Raw genomic sequence first — 14,399 nt, 5'->3', positions numbered from 1 at the left:
GTATGATCATCTCATCTTATCATATTATCATCATATTATACCTGATATCTGCTCTAGCAATCTCTTAATATACATTTATATTTAAAGAGCAATCTAGTCTGATTCTCACGCCGGAGGGTGGTCACAAGGAGGAACCCCCCCCTTCTCAGTGACAAGCTCACGGTCTGTTTTGCAGGTTATCAGAAGAACCATCTTTGCCGGGTCTAACCCCTCGTGGGAAACATCTATCTAACCCCCAGGTTACCCGTAATCTGCCCGGGGTCCGGTTAGTGTTTCTTCATTGGCGCCATCCGTGCATAAAAGCTAGAACTTCATTTTTCTCCAGTTTTTTCAAACTTCTGGAAAGATGGTTAAAGAAACTCCGGTAACCACAACCCCAGCTACTGGGGGGAATACCGGCTACACAGTTTTTACAAACACTACCCCGGTTACCCAAGCCGGGGCAAGTGAAGTAAATTTTACGAACACTACCCCAGTAACCCAAGCTGGGGCAAGTGCAGTAAATAATCGCTCACTGGGAATCACCGATACCCAGTTAAAGAAACGAACAAGACTCCCCCGCCAAACACTCGATGAAGTTAAGGCATGGGCGGAGGCACGTCAGAAGGAATTCCAAGCTGAGTTGGACGAACGCTTGCGTTCCGTCCAACAGGCTGACGAATTCGAAGAATACTTTGACGATGACTCGGAGGAATCCGACACCGACGCGAACCCTCGCCATAGGGCAAAAGGGAAGCGTAAGGAAACGGACTCCCAACCGAGAAGGCATTTTGGAGAAGCCTTCAAACCAAAAAACACAGGTGGAAGTCCACGTGACTTCTCCAAAACATTCAGACCAAACGTTGCAAATGCGGGAACGTCCAAATTTGCAAGGGACATTGCGGAAGCAATTGCCCCAAAAAGTGCCAAACAAATGTCCAGCATAGGCACATATGATGGTATATCTGACCCAGATGATCATTTGAACAGATTCATAGCGGGGGCAACCGTCAGTAGTTGGACGGAACCTACGTGGTGTTACATGTTCCAAATGACGCTTGTTGGGGCTGCTAGAGCGTGGTTCGATCGTCTACCGGTTAACCACATCTACGACTGGGCAGACTTCCAACAGAAGTTTAGCCAACACTTCAGCCAGCAAAGAAAGTATACCGAGGAGCAATGGACAATCCTCAAATGCATTCGAGAGGAAGATGAATCTTTGCTAGACTTCATCACTCGCTTCAACTCGAAGAAGCTAAGTCTGGGTAACATTAGCGAAGATCTTGTTCGCGCTGCTTTTATTCAGGGCGCGAACGACCCAGAGCTCATCCGCACCTTAACGGGTAAAGATGGCATGCCATCCACATGGGATGCCATCATGACAGCAGCTAAACGCTTTGCGGAAACGGAGAAGCAACTGGGTAGAGATCTCCCACAGAGCACAAACCTCTACACCCAGAAAACAAGAGAAGACAACGTCCTTACCGCCCGATTAAACAAAAAGCGGAAGCTAGGCATTTGGCAGTCAAGGGTAAACTTTGACACCTCATCCGGCTTGCAACATCGGTTAGGCGGAAGGGGTAACGTACAGTCGAACCAGAACTCCAGATGGACGCCGCTCACCAAAAGCGTCACCGAGATATTCGCCACTGAGGAGCTCCCATGGCCAAAGCCTCCAATAATCCGACATCGTCCCAATGCTGATCGGAGCAAATACTGTGACTTTCACAGGACAAAAGGCCACAACACTGAAGAATGCACAGACGTAAAGGATATGGTCGAAGCATTTGTCAGAGATGGGACGCTCGCGCACCTCGTGGCGCAATGAACGATGAGCAGGCTGATGTGTGTAGAACCCCAGCTGGGGAAAACACAAAAATTCCAGCTTCAATGTGGAGACTACATGCTGCGTAAAGAACGAGATCCCGAACCAGGTGCGTATCGGCTCGATGGCACTCCCATCTCAACAACATGGAAGGGAGCTCAATTACACAGTTTGCATGTAGATCAATTCCAAATTTGTAAAGAAAAGGCCAAGAGCCACTTCTAATGGAAATGATTCTCCTTAGAACATCGACGCAGATGATTTTACATTTATACTTAATGAACTATCAACACTGATGCCGGTTTTCACCGCATAATTACGTGGAGAGTCGTTTCATTGGGAAGGCGGCAAAACCCGCATAAACCCAAAAAACGGCAAACCTTCACGCAGGTCAGTTGAAGGGGAAAAGTTCAGTCCACTAAATGAAAGTGCCGGTCTATCCGCATGAATCATGAGAGGAAACTGAACACTAACCCATTAACAACCGCGCGTCGAACGGTCAATTTATTCAACACGGATATGCCGGTTTTCACCGCATAATTACGTGGAAAGTCGTTGCGTGGGGAAGGCGGCAAAACCCGCATAAACCCAAAAAACAGCAAACCTTCACGCATGTCAGTTGAAGGGGAAAAGTTCAGTCATCCCACTAAATGAAAGTGCCGGTCTATCCGCATGAATCATGAGAGGAAACTGAACACTAACCCATTAACAACCGCGCGTCGAACGGTCAATTTATTCAACACGGATATGCCGGTTTTCACCGCATAATTACGTGGGAGAGTCGTTTCATGGGGAAGGCGGCAAAACCCGCATAAACCCAAAAAATGGCAAACCTTCACGCAGGTCAGTTGAAGGGGAAAAGTTCAGTCATCCCACTAAATGAAAGTGCCGGTCTATCCGCATGAATCATGATAGAGGAAACTGAACACTAACCTATTGGCAACCGCGCGTCGAAAGGAAAACTTATTCAAAACAAAATTTCTAACAAAAGGATGAGGAAAACCTACACGCAGGTCAGATGTACGTAAAGTTTAGCCATCCTACTAAGTGCAAGTGACGGTCCTACCCGCACAATCACGAAAGAGGAAGCAAAACTTCAACCTATTATCTACCACGTTCAAAGGTTAACTTATCCTAAACACTTAGAAATTTCAAAAAAGATGAGGAAAACCTCCACGCAGGTCAGATGGTAAAGTTTAGCCATCCTACTAAGTGCAAGTGACGGTCCTACCCGCACAATCACGAAAGAGGAAGCAAAACTTCAACCTATTATCTACCACGTTCAAAGGTTAACTTATTCTAAACACTTGGAAAGTTGCTAATTTAAACTAAAGTATGCAAATCATATAACGTTTATAAAGCAAGGAATCCAAAGAAAGTAGCGGTCTTACCCGCACAAAGATTTATATTTCACAATGATTCATTACAAGAATGGCCGGGTAACTACCCGCCTACAAGAAAATAAATCTATACAAGCTAAATCTATCCTAGCAGTGGGAAGGGATCTTCAGGATCAGGCTTCAGGGCCACTTCCACTTGGACCAGCACCATCAGTAGAGCGTGGCAGTTCAAGGAAAGCTTTAAGGATAGCTAGCCCATCATCAGCAGCAGCAACTTGGTTCACCTTCTCCACCACCGGATGCGGGAAGGCGGCATACTGATTCACTGCTTGGTCGTATACAGCTTCAGTATCTACATTATACAAAGGGAAGTTGGAAGGCGGGATGCCTTTCTCAACGAACCCTAGACCAAGCAGGAAGCCGACCTTTTCCCCATCCTCGTGAGAAGCGTTGAGGGCTGCGCTCATAGCATCGTCATAAGACGTCTCAGCAAAGACCCGATGCACAACCTACAAGAAAAAATACAAGTATCAGAACCTTTTCTATTTACAAAGAAAAGCGTAAAGACATGAAAAGCTTACCTGAGACAAGGCTTCTCGAATAAGCCATTCCTTGGCAACCAGAGCTTCTTGGAGGGCGACTTGAGCTTGGGTATAGGCGCGTTCGGCTTCACTTTTATTAAGGTTGGCAAGCAACACTTCTTTAGCCGCAGCCTCTTCGACGCCCTTTAGCTTCCGCTCAGTATGGTCAAGCACCCCCCTCTGGTCCAAGATCTCCTGGAGCTTTTTGGCGTCTTCCATCGCCAAGGCATCATGAGCCTGCTGGAGAGCCTCTAATTTGGCTTTAAGCTCTTCATTCTCCACGCGTAGAGGCTCAGCAACAGCTTCAGCCTTGGTGGCCCTCTCGGTTGCGTTCCTTGCAGTTTCCTTAGCCAGCCGAAGCTGTTCATTAACAGCTTGGGCAGCCTTGGAACGGGCCTCGAGCCGGGCCTGAACTTCAACCTCGAGGGCCTTGAAGGCCTTCTCTTTTTCCGCAGCCACTGCGGTAAGCCTTTGGTTCTCCTCCCGGACAGCCCGCGCCTGAGCTACTTCTTTAATGCGAGCTGCTTTTAACTTGTCGTTTTCACGACAAAGCAGCTCGACGCGCGGCTGCATCCGGGCCAGGAGAACCCGAAGCTCATTGCTTAGCCTACCCTCCTGGTAGCTAGCCATGGCTTCCCCCAACGCACCACTGGGAGCAGCGTGACGAGCCCACTCCACGCACTCCACAGGGGTGCGAGGGGTTGTTCCTCGGCGAATGTTCCATCGTGGAACATACACTTCATTGGAATCCGACACTGCAAAAAACAAAAAGCAGTTAGGAAAAGATGATAAAAAAAATATATATATATATAAAATAGGCCAAAAGAACCCTACGCACCTGTAGGGTCAATAACAGGCCGATAGCCGCCAAACCCATCACCTGAACCCAACGGAAATCCATCCAAGAGGTCAGGCAGATGGGAAGGAGGCAGAGATTGGTGAGAAGCCCCATGCATACCTGAAGGATCGGCAGTCGTTGCCGATGATGGAGGCATGGTAGAAGCCGCCGCGGAATCCGCAGCAAAAGTAACCGCCGGCTCGGTGAAAGATGCGGTAAAAATAGCACTCACAGCCGGCGGTGACGTCATCACAGCTGGAACAGTCGGCTCAAAGGAGTGAGCAACTGAACCAGCGGAAGCAGGCGCAGGCGCCTGGGTCGTCGCCTCAGGTAGGCTGACCAAGCCTACCGTCATGGGCGGAGTACTCTGCGCTCCACCCTGGAATGCGTCAACATCCACGCCTGCACAAAGAAGAAAAGTGTTAATGATATTAGGCTATGAAGTTAAAGATAAAAGGAAGTTTGTACTTACGGGTTTTCTTGAGCCTAAATGTACGGACAGGCGGGGATGAACCCGATGGAGCCGGCCTCTTCACGCCGGTCACCATTGTCATCCGGGGCTCTCCGGAGGTGACAGTCACAGCCTCCGGAGTGGTGGTCTTATCACCACCGGGGTTCCCCGCCACCTCCTCGCTCTCGGCCTCTGAGTCAGACCGAGGCACTGGATCGGCAGTGGAGGCCACCTTCTCCTTCCCCTTCCCGCCGGCAGCCTTCTTCTTCCGCACCAACGGAGGACCATCTGCGGATTCCTCATCAGAACATACGATTAGAGGAATTCCAGCAGAGGTTTCAACATTGAGGGGTCGAGGGTCGAATAGCGCCTTACCTGGCCGTCTGGCGCTAAGGATCTCGTGGCCTAGCGGGTAGACCTCCACGAACCGATCCGCCGTTTGTTCTAGGATGGGCAACTCGTTCTCGTCTAGAGCGCGAGTACCCATCCGAGCGGGACCGTCAGCCTCCCGCGGGTACATGAGCGACTGCAAGTCGTTCCCCTCTGAAATAAACAGGAAAGAAGTTAGAAGAAATTCTAAATTAACAAAAAGAAACAGAGCATACCGTAAGAAACAGAGTTCGAACCGTATTCAAGGACAATTGGGATTTTATGCGCATCCGCATCCTTCCACACCCGGCTCATCCCCAGCATCACCATCCCGGACTCCGCAAACCGGTAAACCGGAGATTGGACTCGGGATATCTTCGCAAACCATTCCGCCTCCTGGTAGTTGGAGGCGTGAAGGCTGGGAAGTGCTTGCCCATTCTTGAATTTCATGGCAAGGGGGATGGCGCGAGCGGAGATGTAGAAGAACTCCCGCTTCCACGAGCGAAGACTGCGCTCGGTTGCGCAAATCTTCAAACCCTTAATCCGGGTTATCAGAGTATACCACCCCTGGATGCACCTCCAAGAGTAGAAGGTCATCAGGCGGTCAACATAGGGCTCAATGCCCAGAATCCGGCACACCCACTCGAAGTGGCGAACCTTGGCAATCGCCATCGGATGCACCTCGGTCAGGTGCACACCGTGCCTCTCAAGGACACGGTAAACAAACTTTGTCAATGGGAACCTAAGATTCCCATAAACAAAGGATGCAGCATATACCCCGATCTTGCCTCTGGGGGCATCGTACACCGTCTGATGGGGTTCAGGAAACTCAGGCTCGAGAGACTCGAGCATGAACTTCCTGACGACGTACTGGTACAGATCGACAGGCAAAGCACACTGGCACTCGCCAGCAGTACTCTTGTCATCGGCTGTAGATTCGAGATCACGAGACGACATCTTGCAAAAGAAAGAAGAAAACGATTTCAAGAGAATGCTCGACTGAAAGATGAGTATTCGCCGGAAATCGTTCTGAAGATGAAGAGAAGAGTGAAAGTGTGGATTACAAAGAACCCTCTCCCCCTTTATATACTAATCGCAATTAATGCGATGCATTTAATGCGGAAGAGAGAGAAATCGAAGGTACAATGAAACTATGACACGTGGCAAAAAGCAAGCTGGCAACAGCTGTTGACAGGACGCGTACCATTAATTTCGCGGCCACGCGCCCGAAAAATCGCGCCCACGCGCCTGAAAAAGCGTCTGGAATGACCATGTACTGTCACGTCACCATAACTTCCTGCACGTCCTGACACAGTCAGAAGAAACCGTCGCACGACGTTTCAGAGGTTTGGACTGTTCTTATCCTTTCACCAACTCTTCGAATTTCAAAAAAATTCAAAAAGATTCAAAAGTAAGCGGGAAAATACCCCTTACCTTGGCAACCAAGTAACCATAAGACGGGTGCGGGTACAGTGTAAAGGCAAAACCCTTCACATACCTAGCACCCGCAGGGAATTGAAGCCAAGAATAACTTGGCAACCAAGTAACCGTAAGACGGATGCGGGTACAGTGTTAAGGCAAAACCCTTCACATACCTAGCACCCGCAGGGAATTGAAGCCAAGAGTAACTTGGCAACCAAGTAACCGTAAGACGGATGCGGGTACAGTGTTAAGGCAAAACCCTTCACATACCTAGCACCCGCAGGGAATTGAAGCCAAGAATACCTCGGCAACCAAGTAACTATAAGACGGGTGCGGGTACAGTGTTAAGGCAAAACCCTTCACATACCTAACACCCGCAGGGAATGGACGCCAGGAATACCTTGGCAATAAAGTAACCGTAAGACGAGTGCGGGTACAGTGTTAAGGCAAAACCCTTCACATACCTAGCGCTCCGCAAGGAATTGAAACCAAGAAGGATCTCATGAGAAGAACATTGGACTGGGGGGACTTGAAGAGGTAGGTCCCAGCAGAGCCCAGTTGGACCCGCAAGACTCACCTTGAAGAGGGACGTCTGCGCAGAAACCAACTGGATCCGCAGGACCCACCATGCTCAGAGACGTGACGTCCTTACGCGCAGTACGCAAGCTGTTCCCGCAGGAAATGCCTCCCAATGGTGAAGCACTCTGCCTGTTCCCGCAGCTGCGGATACAAGCCATCAGGGAAGGCCACCCGCGCAGCAAGGCTACACGCACAAGGCACTTAGCTCTCAATCATTCAGTGTCACCTGAAGGAATGAGCAAAGCCGGGAACAATCCCGCACAAAGGCGGGAGGGGGAATACTCCCGCCCAACTAAGCCAGTCCGTACGATACGGGAAGATCTTCTGTACTGTACCTGACGGGGTATGGGCAAAAGATCTGACTAAAGATACGACAGCTTATTGACAACAGTATGGCGAGCAGCATGCTCCTGTACTGTATGTCACTATTAACCGCTGCCTACTCACCAACTCCTGTCATACCACGTGCATAGCCGGCAGTTGGTGGAAAAGGAATAGTACACAGCAGGCCTGGTCACTGTCAGCCGTTGCCTACCCACCAACTACCAGCAGGGCACGTGCGTAGGCCACAGTTGGTAGAACAGGAATACTATTCAGCCGGCCACACCTCCTTGGAAACCTACCTTCGGCTATAATTACCCCGAATGGTATGATCATCTCATCTTATCATATTATCATCATATTATACCTGATATCTGCTCTAGCAATCTCTTAATATACATTTATATTTAAAGAGCAATCTAGTCTGATTCTCACGCCGGAGGGTGGTCACAAGGAGGAACCCCCCCCCCTTCTCAGTGACAAGCTCACGGTCTGTTTTGCAGGTTATCAGAAGAACCATCTTTGCCGGGTCTAACCCCTCGTGGGAAACATCTATCTAACCCCCAGGTTACCCGTAATCTGCCCGGGGTCTGGTTAGTGTTTCTTCAATTAGTGATCCAACACTTATCTGCATAACAAGTTAACTTCTAACAATTACATATTAAAGATTAAGCTTTGTGCCTTTGTGGTAGTACGATTTCAGTTTCCCCAGATGTATCAAGAGAATCAATCAGTTAGCATATATTTGCAAATGATGACACCAAACTTATAAGTCTTATCATTTGTAGAAGAAAATAGCTAGATTCTAGGAGACTCACATCCTTAGCAGCAAGCATATCAGCTCGTTCCAACAAATGACACACCTACAGTTCAATGTTCATATGAAATAATACACAAAATTTGAATTTGGGTATTCTCAAATCACAACAATCGTAAACCATAAAACAAAATTAAAATAAAAAAATCCTTTAAATTTTTATCTACAGACCACACTTTTTGAAAAACATGAGTCAACTATATTATTGTTATTATTTTTATTATACATAAAAATGAAATGACAAAATTCAAATCTTGATTTATTATGTAACATCCTAAAATTTTTATTATAAATAAAAGAATTTATGTTCGTTTGTCGTGTGTTAATATTTAATTAAGAATTAAATATAATAAGGGGTATGAACTTGGATAATTAAAAATGGAATAAAGGATGGGATGAGTTTTAGGTCCATGGGCCTTAGAGAATATAAATACTTCATTAAACTTCCCTAATACCCTAAATCCTAATTTCCATCTTTCCATAATTATCTACACACTCAAAACACACACACAAACCCCTCCCTAAGGCTGTAAGAAGAAGGAGAGGATCCAATATCAAAACCTAGTCTAAATTTTGATAAATCTTAACCCTACAATCAAGATACAAGATTGTAGTTCATAACCAAGCAAAATCGTAGCTTTAGAAAGAGTAAAGGTATGTTCTTGATCTTTAAAGTTTATGTTTTTATGAACGGTTAGCCATGAAACTTAAACATAGAGTAGATCGGGTATAAACGAACCATAAAGTAGCAAACTTGATGTTAAAATGGACTTAACGAACCTTTGGTCATGAACGGCTCGTTTAAGAAACCCCATATCTAGTCTTAAACATCTTTAGCCATAAAGATCCAAGCTTTATGGTCACTCGGGTCAAGTTTTAGCCGAAAACGGTTAAGGAAAATATGTAAGGGTTGATATCGAGCCATAATAAGGTGTTAGGGTTAAAACGAGTAAAAATAATGATATTAAAGGACCAACCCGTGGCCAAGTTATTCAGCTCGTTCGCTTACTTTATTGTATTCGATTACTTTGTATGGTTCACTTACAATGGATAAATCGATCACTTTGAATAAGATCGCTTACAATGCTAAGTCGATTACTTTGTATGGTTCGCTTACAATGGATAAATCGATCACTTTGTATGAGATCGCTTATAATGCTAAATCGATTACAATGGGATTTCGATTACAATAAAGGACTCGATTACTTTTACTTAAATATGACTCGATTACTTTTACTTACATATGACTCGATTACTTTTAAAGGACTCGACTACTATTTCCAAACTCGCTTACAAATAAAGTCGATTACTTTTGGAACTCGTGTACAATCAAGTCGATTACTTTTGATTCGCTTACTTTGCACCATTCGCTTACTTTATGAACTCGATTACAATGTGATCATTAGCTTACTTTGTGATCATTAGCTTACAATGTTATCATTAGCTTACTTTGTGATCATTAGCTTACAATGTGATCATTAGCTAGCTTACTTTGTGATCATTAGCTAGCTTACTTTGTGATCATTAGCTTACAATGTGATCATTAGCTTACTTTGTGATCATTAGCTTACAATGTGATCATTAGCTTACTTTGGGATCATTATCTTACAATGTGATCATTAGAATACAATGTATTCAAATACACTAGGATATAAGGTATGCAAATTTTTTTAGAAAATTGTAATCTAAAACAAGGTCATTAGATTAGACCAGACTTAGCCATTTTGGCTGAAATACAATTAGGACAAGTATTGATAAGTGTAACTTATATACAGTTAGCATAGCTCAATTAAAGAAAGGGATAACGATTAACGGAGAGCGAAACAGAATCCAGGTGAGTTTCTAGCCCCATTTCCTTGTTATGTTTTCGGGGCTGTGTGCATACTTGATGTGATAGTTAATACACTTACCTTAAATGGTAAGTGTATGCCATGTATGATTTGTATGTTATTTATGTATATCTTAAATGTGAATGAAAGCTTGTCGGGACGTGAGCTGTCACACGCCAACCTATGGCGGAAATGCCGGGGCGGACTGATTGCTCACAGCTTTTCAAAGGTTACTATCATGCACAATATAAATTTCAATATCTATTTAATAATTTCAAATAATTCAAGTACAAAAATACAACTATTAAACAAACAACAATTATAAATTAAATTCTTGATCGCATCATATTGTAACTTAAATTCTTCACTAAGTCTTCACCAACATGCATTAAATTTCTACGATAACCTGCATATGAGTTTAAAATAGAATTTTGTCAACAACACATGTTGAGTGAGCAACACACCAGTTTAGTTGTACATATAGTATATATAATAAAATACGTAGCTGCAACAAGTCATATGAGAATAACAAATTAACCAAATGAGCAAGTATAACTGAGATGTCGAGAAGCACAAAGGCTATAACGACTGGCGTATGATCATACTATTCTGAGATTATGTTGGACCTCTCCGAATGCGGTTCACGTAAAGCATGTAAGCACATAAACAAGTAAGGTATAAGTTGTTAACACATAAGACAATAGTTGCAGTTTTGAGTATATGTATATATGAGAAATATAAGTTTTACGCATATGTCCCCAAAACAGTATGAAAACAAGTAAAAAGAGGGGAATGTGGTACTCACCTCAATAGACGAACAAAAGTGAAAAGAGAAATATTACGGACGATGATTTGCGGAAATCACGCGTTGACGATAAGGCCTATAAAGAAGGATAGAATATGAATACGCTAAGTTAATGAACTAGATCAATCAAAAAAAAGCTTGATAATTATAATTATTATTTAGTTACTATTATACCCCTTTTTAATCATAATTAATATAATTATATCTAAAGGTATTATATGAAAAATTATTGGTTTGTTAAATTACAAATAAAGTATATTATAATTATAATACATTATTATATAAAAATATTGTAGAAATAAAACCCATTGTTAAAATATTATCCATTTAAAAGTATACTATAATATATAATATATAAAAATATTATATGAATTAAATACATATTTAAGAATTATAAGTTAGTTAAAGTATATATATTAAACTAAAAATATTAGTTTACGTGATATTATATATACATATATATACATATATGCTTATACATACGTACATACTCGGGCGAATGATACGAGAAAATACAAGTCCTAAAGTCGGTTTTTAAGGAAATAATTTATTCAATAATTATTATTACTATTATAGTTAATAAATGATTTTAAAAAGAAGAATATCAAAAATAACTAAAATATCGGGGTGGCAGGGGGTCGAACCCGCGACCTGCCATCCCTAAACCAGTGTATAATCCAGCTGGGCTAACCAGCTACATGCAAACTAAGATAAGAAGAATTTAAATTTAAAATGACGCAAGTTATACATGGTTTGATTATGAACCCTAACAATTCAATCTGGTTAAATCAGTTATAGTTGATTAATTAACCCATAGGGCTTTTGTATAGCAATCGACGACGAGCTAGGGCATGTATTTAATTACCTCAAACTATGATGATACGATGATCAACCAAGCACGAACAGTCCGACGATGGAGGATGATGAACGGAGTATATGGAGGCTGTTATAATCCAATTGAGGTTGGGGAAATTGTTGGCGACGGCTAAAGGGTTGCGGCTGCAAGATTAATTGGATTACAAACATCGTTTATATGTATAATGAGTTAGGGTTAGGGTCGGCTACGAGGAGAAACGAACAACCAAACAACCAGCTATGATAATATAATTAGTTAGAGGGGTATTGTCGGCGAGTTTCTAAGGATCATATCCTGTAAATTAATTGAAATATAACAATCGATTTCGTGTTCAATGGGTAATTAGGGTTGGCGTTTTGGTTCAAAAAGGAAAATGGATCAAACCCTGATATAATTGGCATGTTTGAGTGTCGGTTGAGGCCGAATTTAGTATAATTACGAGATACATGAGATCAAATTCAATAAATAAACGAGAATTATTGCCCAAGTAATTGTTAATTGAATTCGGGTTCAAGAAAAGTAATATGGGTCGGATTTGGTAAACGGGTATCCATATTAATAATATGGATTATACAAAGTTCCCCCTTTTAGTCCTTGATGTTTGAAGATGGGTATAAAGAAAGATAGAGTTCATAGTTTAGGTTAAAACTATCAAAACATAAAAGTTATAAGTAAATAAATAACAATATATTAATAAATTTAAACTCGATAAGAGCAATGTATTTATTTAATAAAATAACCCGAACATCGAACCGAGTCGGGTAAAAATATAAATCTGATAAACCCGAGTTGTTACATGAACGATCTTCGGATATTGCATGTGCTGATAAGGGAGGTATGTATAAGATAGTTGAATGTGTATGATAGATATATGTACAACATATGAGTATGAATAATGATTAAAGAAAGTATATTTATGTTACGAGTATGAAAAGACAGTATGTACGAAGATGAAGAAGTAAGGGATCAGATGTAAGGCCCCGAACCTGGTAGCCATACTTTAGCATCGGATTTACTAATAAACACAGTTCTTACAATCAGAGTTAATTAAAACTTTCGCGGAAACGTTAACTTAAATCATTCGTTACAAACATTAAATCTTTTCTTTGATACCATAACACAAAACATTATATTTAAAACATCATTTCTTCCATCTTCAAATGCCAGACATTTAATCCATGCCATGTGCCATCCTCATGTTAGCTCTTTAGTCTGATCACCTGCGTGCATACTAAAAGTCAGCTACGCTGAATGAGTTCTAGTTAATCAAGCAACTTGTAATACCACCACTATAGGAATTTATATATGTGTCCGAAGGCACATAGTCCACTGTCTAACCTGTTACTGCTTAACCACTTAATTACCCCTACATCTTAGCCACTTAATAACGAAGGCACGCATAGACTTACTCTATCACGCACTTACGTTATGCCACTTTATGCCACTTTAATAACGAATCACGTTATGCCACTTTATGCCACTTCAATAACGAAGGCACACATAGGCTTGACTTACCACGTACTCACATTATGCCACTAACACTCTTACTAGACCCCTATCCACTTCTATCTCACTCTACTTCTACTTGTCTATATCCCACTTCCTATCGATACATTATTTGCATAATAAGCAAGTCACATAATAGAAATTATACACCCTAATAACCACTTGACAATCACTATCCTTGGCGATATGTGCAATATCCTAAGATCGTTCACACACCGACAAGCATTATATAATAGCTACCTTGTATATCATCTATAACATGCACTTACCACTTAAGGTAAGTGTATTCACACTTCACATCGAGTATGGACACAACCACGAAAACATAACAAGAAAATGAGGCTAGAAACTCACCTGAACACGGTTACGCTTGTCGTTAATAGTTATCCCTTCTTGAGCTGTGCGCGACTAACTATTTAATAAATGCAATATCAAATACCGCTCTAGCCTTTTTCGTTGCTACTTAATTAGTCTTACGCGTCTAAGCCGGTTTTACTTTATTGAATCATTACCCGGTTAGTAAATCGTTACTCGTTATCCTTTATAAGTATCTTCCATAAATTAATAAAGTCCAGGGGCTAATATGTAATTATCTCATTCTTTCTAAGTCCAGGGACTCTTCTGTCATTTCATTAAACTTCTAGTTCGTTACTTGGTTCTTTAACGAATTGATTTGTCATAACGAACTGGTCCTTGTAAAGAATTGAACCCTCTAACGAACTCGTCCATATAATGAATCAGTTCATGTAACGAACTGGACCTTCTAATTCGTTATCTCCTTTAACGAATGATCATCATGAATCGAGGTTAGTTTGTTATCTTTTTCCTTAACAAATTGGATACGAACTAAGGCTAGTTCGTTAAGCCTCCTTTAACGAATC

The sequence above is a fragment of the Bidens hawaiensis genome, unplaced genomic scaffold (assembly GCF_021521415.1).
Source record: "Bidens hawaiensis isolate Kalapana, Puna unplaced genomic scaffold, B.hawaiensis_p1.1 tig00041729_1, whole genome shotgun sequence".
NCBI lineage: Eukaryota > Viridiplantae > Streptophyta > Magnoliopsida > Asterales > Asteraceae > Bidens > Bidens hawaiensis.
The sequence above is the reverse complement of the archived record's forward strand: the minus strand, read 5'-3'. Positions refer to the sequence as shown.